Consider the following 13,562-nt stretch of genomic DNA (forward strand, 5'->3'; position numbering starts at 1 on the left):
TCTCTCATCTCTCTCTCTCCTCTCTTCTCTCTCTCTCTCTCTCTCTCTCTCTCTCTCTTTCTCTTTTTTCTAGGAAGAAGTTCTACACATTTCATCAGATTTTCAAAGGTGGCTGTGAGCCAACAAAGCTTAAGCACGACTATCTTGGATCAAATATCACATACTTGTTTAGACCACCAAGAAGATCAGCTACTTCAGCCACAGAAGCAGTTGGTATGAACGCCATAGAAAAGGATTTCCTAACAGATACAGCACTGTCATGCTCCTTCACAGTCATAAAGTTCTTTCCAGGTTCAGTTCTTTTGGAAAGAGTGGTAAAAGCCTCATGTTCATCACATGAAGATCTGGGGTAAGCATTTTAAAAATTTACTGTAATGACTGTGCTGTCTATTCATTCACAAAACCCACCCAAACCTAACGACTTGGGGGTGATACTTATTCAGTATCCTCTAAGGTCAGTACCATAGGTCAAGTTCAGCTGAAGCATTCTTTTGCTTAGCAATTACACATCACGTTTTGCTGTGGCTGTTGAGACAGTGTCTCACTATGCTCAAACTGGTCTCAGGCTCAAAATCTTCCCCCTTAGCCTCATGAGTGGCTAGGTTTACAGGCTCACCGAGTAGCTAGCCTACAGGACGGCGCTTGAGAAAGAGATTCCATCTCTGCTGAGTGACAAAAGTCACATTGCAAAGAGGTCACACACAGAAGAATCGCATTGGCCACCTTGCAACCTATCTACTACAGCTGCATACTCAAGGATTTATGGCTAAAGAATTTGGTATCTGTAATTTGCTGCAAAACAGAAGTATGGTGGGGAATAGATGGAACAAAGCTTTTTCATTATCAAAGGTCAACAATGGGCATGCAGAGGTCACTCCTATTAGTGTCTCTGCTGTTGTGTACATGTGCAACTTTTAAAGCAAAGTTAAATTATGAGAACGCATGGGCCCAATCCTTACGGTACTATTTTTCTCTAGTTTTACACGTGACTAGAATGAGATAAGGGGCTGGTATTTCCAAAGGCTTCATGAATATTGCAATGTAGCCTTACAGTGTAATGTAACTATTATTTACCATGTGTCAGAGGCCTTCCACCGCGCTGCTATCTCTTCGGATCCTCACACTGCTTTTAGTTTTATGCCTCGAGTAGAAAACGCCAGGAAGCTGCATGTCACAGAATAACTAATAAAAGCCTGATTGGGGTCACGAAATGGGGTTCCCAGGCTCCCGCTCTGAGCTGGAAGTAGAAACAGGATTGGCACGGCTGTTAAGGGCAGGAACTCATATTTCATAATGCCAGCCTGGGGTTTTTAGAGCTGGCGCTTCCTCCGCAGTGTTCCTCTAGTGACTACTCCAAGCATGTCTGGTTTTGCTTCCCCATATGGCAGATTGAACTGACCATTAATATCTCAAAGTCAATCAGGTATCTGGATAGATTATTTTAACCATTTCCTGCATAAGGAACAACCTCATTTTTCTTCTGCTACATAATACAGTGTGTCTGTGCTTTCTCAACCATGGGGCATTATGAAAGATTCACTCATCTTCCAACATCAATAATATTTTAAGTCAGCAACTATTTGTAACACTGTTTTACAAGACTTTTAAAAGAAACCAAATCTCGTAGTAAAGTTTCCCCTTATACTTCTCTTCTAGAACGTCTCTACAGTGAATATTTTTACATTAGGTGAAGAACTACAGGGTTCCAGAAGCGCACATCTGGTAGGGAAAAGCAAGGGCTAGTAGAAAAGGAGGGACTTTGACTTCTAAGTGTTTCCAGGAATGAACCAAACACAGTCTAGGTTTGTCTGTACTCGTGATTCTGAATGGAGATGCTGTGTGCCCCTTCTCAACACTTTCCTGCCCATGTATCTAAGTGGAGATGTCCAGCTTAAAGCCGTTGTTCACCACCTCTGCTCTGAAGAAAGAGAGATTTCCCAAAAGAGTAAGGAAATCAGAGAGAGATGCTTTTACTTCTTTCTCACCAGGCCTGACTGAGGACTCCTTTATCCATTGTTGTATGATATTTTGTTTGTGTTCTGATAAATAAAGCTTGCCTAGAGATCAGAGGGTGGAGCTAGCCTCTAGTTAACCATAAAGGCCAGGCAGTGATGTCACATACCTCTTTAAACGCAGCACTTGGAGGAGGAAGCAGGAAGACCAGGAGTTCAAGGCCACCTGGGCTACATGAGATTGAACCAGTCTAAAAGAGAAACAGAGCCAGGCAGTGGTGGTGCACACCTTTAATCACAGCACTAGAGAGGTGGAGACAGGAATATAAGGCGGGTGGAGACAGGATCTCCCCCACCTCCATTCAGTCTGAGATTTGTAGTGGTAAGAAGTCTCTAGTGGCTGCTGCTCTGCCTCTCTGATCTTTCAGGCAAGCTTTATTTGTCAGAACACAAGAAAATACCATACAACAGGCCAGGCTGTGGTGGCACACGCCTTTAATCCCATCACTCGGGAGGCAGAGCCAGGCGGATCTCTGTGAGTTCGAGGCCAGCCTGGGCTACCAAGTGAGTTCCAGGAAAGGCGCAAAGCTACACAGAGAAACCCTGTCTGGAAAAACAAAAAAAACAAAAAAACAAAATGTCATACAACAATCCACCTCTATCAGCACAATGTCAGTGCCACAACAACTGCAATTGTGGACTATAGATGCAGATTAGAGAGGGAAGGGAGGGAGGGAGGGAGAGGAAGAGAGGCAGAAGACACACACACACACACACACACACACACACACAACACACACGCGCACACACACACGCACGCACACGCACGCACGCACGCGCACACACACACACACACAGAGCAAATTTCTTACTTTTTAATAACCCAGGCCTCAAACTCAGTCAATTACAATAACACATAAAACAGTCAAATATTTAATTAAAACTGTTGGAACTTGATCCTAAATATTTGGAGTTGTATTGTATCAGGTTTCCCAGACACAGAAGTCATAAAACACATTATTTATAAAGAAGTATTTCCTCCCACCCAAGTAACCGCTTCCCTTGGTAACCAAGCAGCTGTTGCCAGTCACAGGGGGAGAGGGTGGACGCTCACTTTACTGCCATTCTGTACTCTGCAAGGAGGCAAGGGTATACCTACTCTCCAATTCTCTTCAGCTTTTCAGGAAAAAAATCAAAGTCCATTCTAGCACATTAGGCTGGGTCAATTGGCCATATACTTCGAAGCGGTCCTCACTGAGAAAGGAAACCTCTGGGTTTTCTACTCTCAAGTCCGTGTTGCTCAGCCTGGAACGTACTCTGGTCATGTTCCAGCGGATGCCCTTTGCAGTCATGGCCACCAGACATTCTTCTTTCACTGTGGGAAAGTGTCAGGTCCTTTTCTCTTTGTGTGCATATTTGAGTCACAGGAAATGGTCTTTACATCCTACTTGGGAATGAATGAGGTGTGAGAAATTCACAAAAATGCTTCCCGTCTTTATCAGACTGATTCTTCTTTGTTGCTTTTACATAATGCTTAAACATTCTAACAATGTTAAGAGTGATGTGGATTCCTTAGGGAAAAATCGGGCATAGAGATAATGAAGGGAATAAATGGAGGAAGCATCTACAGTTAGGCATCTTTCCCTTAAAATATGAATTAGAAAGGTTTTCATCACTAAGAGTCATCTTCATATTTTCAAAAAGCTACTTGTATAATGGCTCATAATTTCACGACAAAATCTTGTTTACTTAAAAATTAAAGTAATGACAATGTTATAATTCTTAATGTAAATTATGGTTATTGAACTCCACCTCAGTGGAGCCCAGAAAATAACCCTGAAGCAGTGTCTATTATCTACTAGAGACGATGAAGGACAGTGGAAATCACATCGCCTTGCTTAGAGTCAAAGATGAATTCAGATCTAAGTTCTGACGCTAACCCACAGTGTGATCAAGAGTAAAAGTTGCACCTCTGCTAGGCTGTTTCATCTACTAAACAAAGGACCTGGATGTTATCCCGAGGCCCGTCCAGTGTTAGCGTTTGATGTCAAGTGGAGCGGATCCAACAGGTGAGCACCTTGTAAATTGTTTAGACACTGGCAAACACTTCAGAGTTCTCAGATTATTCATTCTGTTCTTCATGTGTTGGCGAACTTGTCCTAATGTCTACTTCATATTTTATTACCAATGAAAACAAGGCCAAAAAGAAAAGCCACTTAGTAACTGTTCTGCTGGGGACAATGTGTTCATTCTCTACGCAGACGAGATTGCCATGTGATAAAAATGACTCTGCTGGGGACAATGTGTTCATTCTCTACGCAGACGAGATTGCCATGTGATAGAAATGAAGTGAGCTCTGTCTCCCAGCGAAGTTACCAGGTAACCCATAACAATAAAAAGAACTCCATTTATACAAAAAAAAAGAATCATAGACGCAGCTTGGGGGACAATGGGGTAATACAATAATCTAATCTTGTCCCATAGCAGTGATGGCAAATTCCAGTGCATACAGGAACCCATGCACATAACAGAATTTTCCCCTTACATCCTACTCACTTCCCTGAAGAAGCAAGCCCAAATGTAACGGAGGAGGCAGCAGTGAGTGAACTGGGAATATCACATGGATGCAATAAAGAGAGCTAGTGAGTCTGACATGATGAATATGTTTATTGGGATTAATAGGAATAATAACTATGCTGAGCTTTTGAAAATAAGCTGGAAATCTAGACTCTGTGTATGTTTCCAATTTCCTAATTTTGTTCAAAGATTCTTCCCCTTGCATTGTGAATGAGTAAATAGAACAATGTTGGGTTATCATTTTGTACACCTCTCAACATACATAAAACACTCAACTCCCTCCATTTTCTCTGCAAGACAAATTACAAAGACAACTAGTGTAAGATTGAAGCACAAAGGAAGACACCAAGCCACTCTGGGAAGGGAGGACTAACTGTCCACTGTGCTAAAACAACCTCAGTGTTTACATCTGAGCAGACAGATTCTAGAAACTTCTGCAAGTCACTTCAAGTTTGTTCATTATGAATATTAAACACTATTAATGATAGATAATTGGATTGTCTTCTCTGGATGTACACAAACTTGTACCTCTTTGCTTTTCAGAGTTGTCATCCTAGACGTTTTATTATTAGCTATACAACTTTTCTGACCCCGAATTCAGGTTGAGCAATTACCCCAAGGCCTATGACCACCCTCTTCGGCAGCCAGAGAGGCATTAGGAGCACAGCTAAAGAGACACCCGACTCCCCTCAGGCGTGAACCTAAGGCACTGCCCCTTCCTCTTGTTCCTAAAAACGTCTGTGCACGAGGCCCAGCCGGCTTACAAACATGTCCCCCGATGCAGGCCAGCGCCAGCCTTTCCTACCTCCCCGTGTCTTACACATTTCCCTCTCAACATCTAATGCTTTGTGAGAAACGCCGTTAGCAGGTTCTAAGTTCACAGGCCTCACCTGTTCACTTCTTTCCGCTGACAAACGTGGACAGGCCATGGGGGAGTTGACACATTACCTGTCTCCTCATTCCCTTCTTGGAGGAAAGTACAAGGGGCTGAGAGCTGTCCCTCCAACTTTCAGGCAAAATCCTTATAATGCCCGCTTTCAGGAAAACATCCTGAAATTCCCCTCTCCCTTTTTAACCTTTCTGCTGTGGCAAAGAAATATATCCACCCTAGGTTTCATTTACAGAGCAAAGGCTGCTTGAGATAGTGGGAAGGAAGGGAAATACAGAAATGATCCAGTAGTGAACAGTCCTTTAAATTTGAAGCTGAAGGCATCCATACTGCTGGGAAAGAACCTAAAATTAGTGAGTTCTTCAAAACTGGGCGCTTGAGACATTTATATTGGTTCAGACTCGCCGGGCTGTGAAGCAGTTCTACCTGGAACTATGCTGGCTCCAGCCAATGCAGCAGGCATCTGGTAGGCAGGCAGATTAAGGACTCTAGTGTGCAAAAAATGTAGAATAAAAGTCAAGTCTGAAACCATAGAGCAGGTTCAAACTGATAAGGTGGCAATCCCCTGTGGTCAGAGCTGTGCCCAGAGCTGGGAGCTGTGGGTACAGCCAAAACCTAGACGTGGGACCCAGGTCTTCACTGATTCTTACATTCTATCTATGGGCCCAACAAAACCTCCCTTTCCTGCACTTGTCCTTAGGAAAATAAAAATGGAAGTATTCGTGGGTATTTCAAACTCTTTTTTAAATTTCCAAAGTGCTGATCTTTTTGGAGGGGTAGGGTCTTGGGGGAAGTGATGCTAGTGACTGGACCTAGGCCCTTACCGATGCTAAACACACACTCAGCCCTGCTTTTTTATGTACCACCATTAGTTGTGAGGGAAAGAACTACAACACAGGCTCCAGCCCTGAAATTAATGATGCGATGCTCTCCCCAACATCAGTTCAGCTGCTGACTTTCCCAAGGATAACCCATGCTCTCCCAACATCAGTTCAGCTGCTGACTTTCCCAAGGATAACCCATGCTCTCCCAACATCAGTTCAGCTGCTGACTTCCCAAGGATAACCCATGCCCTTCCAACATCAGTTCAGCTGCTGACTTTCCCAAGGATAACCCATGCTCTCCCAACATCAGTTCAGCTGCTGACTTTCCCAAGGATAACCCATGCTCTCCCAACATCAGTTCAGCTGCTGACTTCCCCAAGGATAACCCATGCCCTTCCAACATCAGTTCAGCTGCTGACTTTCCAAGGATAACCCACACTCCCCAATATCAGTTCAGCTGGTGACTTTCCCAAGGACAATCCACACTCTCCCAACATCAGTTCAGCTGGTGACTTCCCCGAGGATAACCCATGCTCTCCCCAACATCAGTTCAGCTGCTGACTTTCCCAAAGACAACCCATGCTCTCACATCAATTAGTGTCAGCACATACATAAAAAAGAGGACGATTATTAAATTTGATTTTAAGATAAATGGTAAATTTGTATTATCCATTCCAAATATTGTATGGATGCACTTATAAACAATACAAAACTTTGTTCAGGTGAGACGAAGTCTGCATTTTATTGGACAAGTCCCCAGTGAAGATTAAACAAAATGGTTGGACATTAAAGATGAGAGAACTGAAGAAAAATGAACATTCCATAAATTCTATGAAATTAGTAGTGAATGGGAATTTTAACAATGTATAATAACTGCCAGAAAAATGCTAAGGGACTCCCATTGTACTACTGCTTTAAACGCCTTTTGGGCGAGGTGATTCTCTACCACCAGCTGACAGCAGAGTCACTTGGGGGAGCAGCTAAACATTTTTGAGACTTAGATGTGTCTCTTACATAACAGATCAGAATGGGACCTTTTGTAAGAATCTGGGCAATGCTCATGAACAGCGAGGCTGAGAACCACTGAGCTACAGAGGCAACAGAGCTCAATGGTATAGTAGAGAGTATGTGATTGCTACAGCGTGAGGTTCTCAAACTCTGGCACACACTGAACTCACGGGATTTGCAAAACTTATTGATGCTGGCACATTCTGATTTAATTAGTATTGGGTAAGGTCTGTAGGCATCAGGAGCTGCCAACGCTCTAATGAAGGAGTTTCTAAGGCACAACAAGGTTTGGAAACCACTCTTCTTAGGATGAGAGCTACATTAATGACTTTTGTGCAAGCAGAAGTGAAATCTAACCTTCTAACCAAATTATTAAATTAATGAGAAATTACTTTTCAGGCCGATTTTCCCTACACTGGCTGGGGGATTCAAACCTTATGAATGAAGTGTCATCTTCAAGAAATTTAACCTGGCTCTGTTTGTAGGATGCATATTAACCCTTTGCCAGAAATTCTGTGGGGGAAATGATGGTCACACAAGATCATTCCACAGCGAAGTGCCTTGAATCCCACATAGTGATGGCCACGTAACCATGTTTTGGTCAGTGATTGCCACGTGCACAGCAGAGGTCCCATATGTTTATAAAGAAGTTGAACAAGTCTAGTTCCCAAGTGGTACTGCAGCCTCATAAAGCCACAGATCAATGCATTACAAGTGTGTCTGCAGTGATGCTGGGAAAACAAACCCATTCTGTCTGTCACATACATGTATCACACATTTAATTATACACAGTGCAATAATACTTGATAATAATAAATGATGATAATTTTGTTTATGGCCTTACTATACTTCTTATAAGTGTTTTTGGAGTGCACTCCTATTTATTAAATAGAAACAATAGCAATAACAACAGGTGTTGGAGAGATGGTTCATGACACACACACACACTAAAATAAGACACTAAACATCCAGCAACTGTTGTTTAGGACTGGGAGTGTCGCTCAGCAGACTTGCTGGCCTCGCAAGTTCAAAGCTCTTGTTTCAACCAGCAGCACGGAACAATCAACTGTTTGGAAGTTACTGAAAAACAGCACACTTTAGACCAGCAGCAGCTTCATGCATCCCTTGTTTCCCCCACCCTCCCTCTCCCCGGGATAGGGTTTCATTACATGGCTCAGGTGGGCCTAGATCTTGTCGACCTCCTGCCTTGGCTTTCTGAGTGCTGATACCATAGGTGTGTTCTGAAGCTATTGACTTTACATCTTAACATCAAGAAAGCACATCGCATGATTGACCTGGGCTGTCTGGGTTGTGTACCTGTACTCTGTGGTGTTCATACAGTGACAAAATTACCACAGTTCTCAGGAGGTGTTTACACTGCTAAACAATTTGTGACTCCAGAATAGGGAAAACTTGAAAGCTATACAGACTTAACCAGAAGCTACACTTCATTCCTATGTGCAGATCACACCAGCAGGGAGATCTCACACAGCTGGACGTGAAAAGAGGACCACGTCAACCTCCAGCCTAGTTTCACAAGAAGACAAAATACAATATGGGCTTTGCTAATTTAAGTGTAGTGATAAGGGACAGCGACCTTTCTTGCAAACTGCTAAATGCACACTGATCCTGGAACTGTTTGTCCTCTAACATTTAAATGGTTACTCACCCTCAAGAGATTTCTCAGCCCTGAGCTAACCCAGAGTGAAAAGAACACAACTTTAGTGCCAAAAGCTCATAGATCTGAATTTCCAAAGAAGCACGCATTGTGGGAGGATATGGGCCTTTTCCCAGCTGCTTGGGAAATCCGAGAGCTGGAAGAAGATAGGAGTCAGAGAAGACACCTGATGAGTTCCAGAACTCCATTTCAGGGAACTATTTCACAAGACTGACAGATTTATCAAAAGTGGCCATATACAGCCAGCAGCACACAGTATCTTGTGGGTGGTTGATGGGATTCATTCGAAATGAAGCAATGGTCCCAGTCTCCTGCCAGGTAGTGGAGAGTTAAAAACAACCAGTAAAGAATGACTGGAACAAAGAAATGGACACAGCTACTCTCAGAACGCTTTAAAGCTTTGTTATCAAGGAGGAGAAAGGGGAGTTGAGGTGGTTTGTGCCATGTCCATCATGCCCACAAAAGAACACTTCCTCGTTCTCACAGCTTGAGAAAGATTTGGAAACAACAACAACAACAACATATCATTTAGAAGTAAACTGACCTTCCGTCTAGTATTTCTTGTGGCTGTTTCGTGCCCTCTCACTTGCTGCATTGATCACACCATGACTAAGGGTTCTGAAATGAGGTACTCAAATATTTTCTAGCTGGGAAAATGAATAGGACATACATCAGACTTGTTTGAGTATAAATAAACCTGTCTATGACCTTGATAAAATATTAGAAAACTAAGTTCTTTGAGTACAGCTCTTCTCTTAAAGAGAACATAATATGCAGAACTGATGTTTACACTGAGTGAGCATATGCCTTAGCCAAGGACTCTTTGCTTTATGGGCCTTTCCAATAGAGCTAGTTTACATACTACATTCTCTACTATATTGAAAATGCTTGGTAGAAACACTGTGATAGAGTGCTTGTCTGGAATGTGAGGGACCCCGGCTTTCATCTCCAACATGCCAAGAAATAAAGAAGAGTGAGAAAAGGAAGGAAAGGATGAAGGAAGGATTGCTGAAATTGCAGAAATAACAAAATATGAATTTTAAATGAAGAAATGATGTTCAAGTAACAGGATATCCATACAATTTTGGTGAGGGAAGTAATCAAACTGCTGAGGTATCAAATTCTCCCACTTACTCACTTTGTATATAGATCAAAGACTACTTAATGTAAGCTAACTAATACATGTCCAGCATATACATCTTTTGTAAGATGCTTTCATCTCTTAGAGATCCAAGAGGTTATAAATTCTCATTTAAATATATTAATCTACATTTAACATTAGTGATGTGCATTGTTTTAAAAATTCTGTCATCAAACTTAACTTCAAGCCCTAGCATATCCTAGGCCCTGTGACAATTACTGGGAAAAAAGAACTGTAGTAAGCAAAATAGATAAAGGTCTTCTCTAGCTTCAAAAGACTTAGAGTTTAGTGCTGAAGGCAGATGCAAATTACCACAAACAGTTCATAGTCGGAAGGCTAAGCACAGGGTGCTATGAACCATACGCAGGAGGTAAGTCCTAGGCTAGGAAGCCAGGAAAGGGTCCAAAAGGGAGTGATATCTGAATGGAAAGATGGTCTTAATCAGAACAACTATTAGTCATTGATGCCATGCTAAAGAGCTTGCTCATTGAGGTTCACAGCTATCTGTTAAGTTAGATGCTTTGGCCATCCCCAGGGAAATGTTGGCTCGGGAAGGCCAGCTGCTTGTGGCTGTGGCTAGGCTGTAACATAGCATGCACTTCAATGTCAGTGCTAGATTCAGAGCATGTCGTATTATTTTAATCTCTCTATATATTACACTCTTAGACATTAGTCATCTGGCCTCTCCAGAGACAAAGGATGAGACAAATGAGTTAAGTAGGAGAGACTTATTCCTGTTAAGGCAGAACCATGGTCAGATGCCTAACATTGCAGGTGTGTGTAATCTAAGGGACACTAGCAAGTAGTCTCAACCTATTCCAACAGTAGGATTTAGTTTCTATGACAGAAAGATGCTCCCTTCACATAAAATATTTGCTAAGACTGCCACCTAGTGGCAATAGTCAGGAGGTGGTTATGAACTGATATCCAGCTGCTTACCTGGTAGATCAGACTCTAAAGTGTATATTTCCCAATAGTCTACTCTATAAATAAGATACATTAAGAATTAGGCAGTCTGAATCCCCTTCTCAAAAGTGTGACCAATCCAAGACCTCAGACCTTAAGACACTCACTCCCCTTCGACTTGGCTCAAATGAATTTAAGTCAAGAGGAGAATCAGTATAACTAGGGAACATGTTTTATGAGAGAGCATTCGAGCATCCCACTAGTTCAAGAGCTCCAGTGAATTGTAGCACTGGAAACAACAGGGTAAGGAATGGACGCTGGAAAGTTGGTTTTTCAGTAGAAATACAATCTTGTAAATAGTTAAAAAAAAAAAAAACCTTTTGTTTTTTATACCCATAAGCAAACTAACAAGTTATGTCCTGTTCTTAGCAAGCAAAAGACCTAATGTAAAAGACCTAATGTAAACATGGCAATCTTAATTCTAAAGTGCTTAGATTATCTGGTGCAGGGGAGTCAACTTAAATGGAGCCAGGAGGTCATCTGAAGCAGGGGCAAGAAAAGGATTGCCTACAAGATGTCTGTCTTAGGGTGACTATTGCTGTGATCAAACTCCATGACCAAAGCAACTGAAGGAGGAGAGTTTATTGCATCCCTGTTCATCACTGAAGGGAGTCAGGACAGAAACTCAAACAGGGCAGGAACCTGGAGGCAGGAGCTGATGCTGAAGCCGCAGAGGAGTGCTGCTTACTGACTTGCTCCCCTGGCTTGCTCAGCCTGCTTTCCTACAGAACCCAGGACCACCAGCCCAGGGATAACACCACCCACAATGGCTGGGCCCTCCCCCCGTCAATCACTAATTAAGAAAATGCCCCACAGGCTTGTGTACAGTCGGATTATATGGAGGCATTTTCTCAACTGAGGCTCCCTCCTCTCCGATGACTCCAGCTTGGGTCAAGTTGACAGAACTAGTCAGTATGATGTCTGAGACCTTTATTTTCTTTACCATTCACTGGGCCCTTCACTTAGGATAAACCTTCTTTTCCTTCAGGCAAGTCTTTTTCCCCCTCAAAGAAGCCATTCTGTCTAGAAGTCAGCAGAACTCCTAACTGTAAGTTTGGAACTTAGCAGTTTGGGTCCACTCGAGCTCAGACAGACGTATGATTTTATTTTACTGTTTGATAATTTCATACATAACTGTAGTGTGCTGTGATCAAACCCCTCCCCATCACCTCAGCACCTTTCTCTTCAGGTTTAGGTGTTCTTCTACATCCACCGAGGCTACTTAGTGCTGCCAGGCTAGCACAGATGGGTGCAGGCCATTTACTGGAGCGTGGGCAGCCCCTCAGTGACTGCATTTCTAAAGAAAATGGACTCTCCCAGCAGCTGTCGCTGGCCAACTGCTCCTGCCCTCCGCCGGGACTTCGTGACTCACTTGCTTTTGCCTTGGTCTTGTGCGTGCAGCCACGGCAGCTGAGTTTGTGGGTGGGAGGAAGGCCTCTTGTCTGGGACACCAGTGTCGCAGCAGTCATCCCTACCCCTGGCTCTGACAGTCTTTCCACCCTCTCTTGTGCAGTGCCCTCTGAACCCTGAGAGGAAGGGTGCCCTACAGATTTCAGTCAGGGGTGAGCACTCTGAGACACTTCCTCTCAGACAGAGCATTGTTGTGTATTGGTTGAAACATTTTATCTTCCCAACAACAGAGACCTCAAACTGAAGTGCTGTGAGCAGCAGAATGATGATAGCTATAGCTTCAGGGCACGCTCGGAGCACTCTAATGGCAAGAAAAGGGCTCCTATCACTCTCCACTTCCATCCCTGCTTTTCATTCCTTTCTCAAGCCAGACGGTGCTGGAAGCTGCAGGGCACAATGTTATGGAGGGCCAGTATCTTCTCAGGTACTGGCCACAAGAGAGAGGATTAACACAATCCTTTTTCCCAGAAGTCCCCATGAAAAATCCCATTGGCTTGTCCTTCATAGGCCATCTTTCAACCAATTTCTCTAATCAAGATGATGAGTGTCCTACAGGTTAAAGTTCACTGGAGCTGAAGGGAAGAATCAGCTGTAATAAGACCACGCGGCTGAACATGGATGGAAAGATGAATTGCTTATAAAATACACAATGCTCTGGGCAGGAAAAACAGGAAGTTCACCAATGCATCGTACTGAGATAGCACAACGTTGCTGAATGAAGGCTTCATTTATTCAAACAAAAATCGAACGTAGCAATGGGACTCATTAGGAGTTAACAGTGGTGCAGGAAGAGACTGCAGGCCAGGCTTCACTATCGTTATTTCTATTAAGCAGTCAAATCTGCCTGCCTGGACAACTACTCTTTATGATAACTGACTGTCACATGGGGAGTTGTGACAGTTCAATTTCCAGCCCGTCTCATGTTTCTTCTTTCTCTTGTTAGATCAGAGGTTCTCAATGTGTGGGTCATGGCCCTTTGGGGGTTAAAGAACCCTTTCATAGGGGTTGCCTAAGACCATCAGAAAACCCAGATATTTACATTATGTTTCATAGCAATAGCAAAATTACAGTTATGAAGTAGCAATGAAAATAATTTTATGGTTGGGGTCACCACAAC

This window comes from Peromyscus leucopus, chromosome 8b (assembly GCF_004664715.2).
Source record: "Peromyscus leucopus breed LL Stock chromosome 8b, UCI_PerLeu_2.1, whole genome shotgun sequence".
Taxonomy (NCBI): domain Eukaryota; kingdom Metazoa; phylum Chordata; class Mammalia; order Rodentia; family Cricetidae; genus Peromyscus; species Peromyscus leucopus.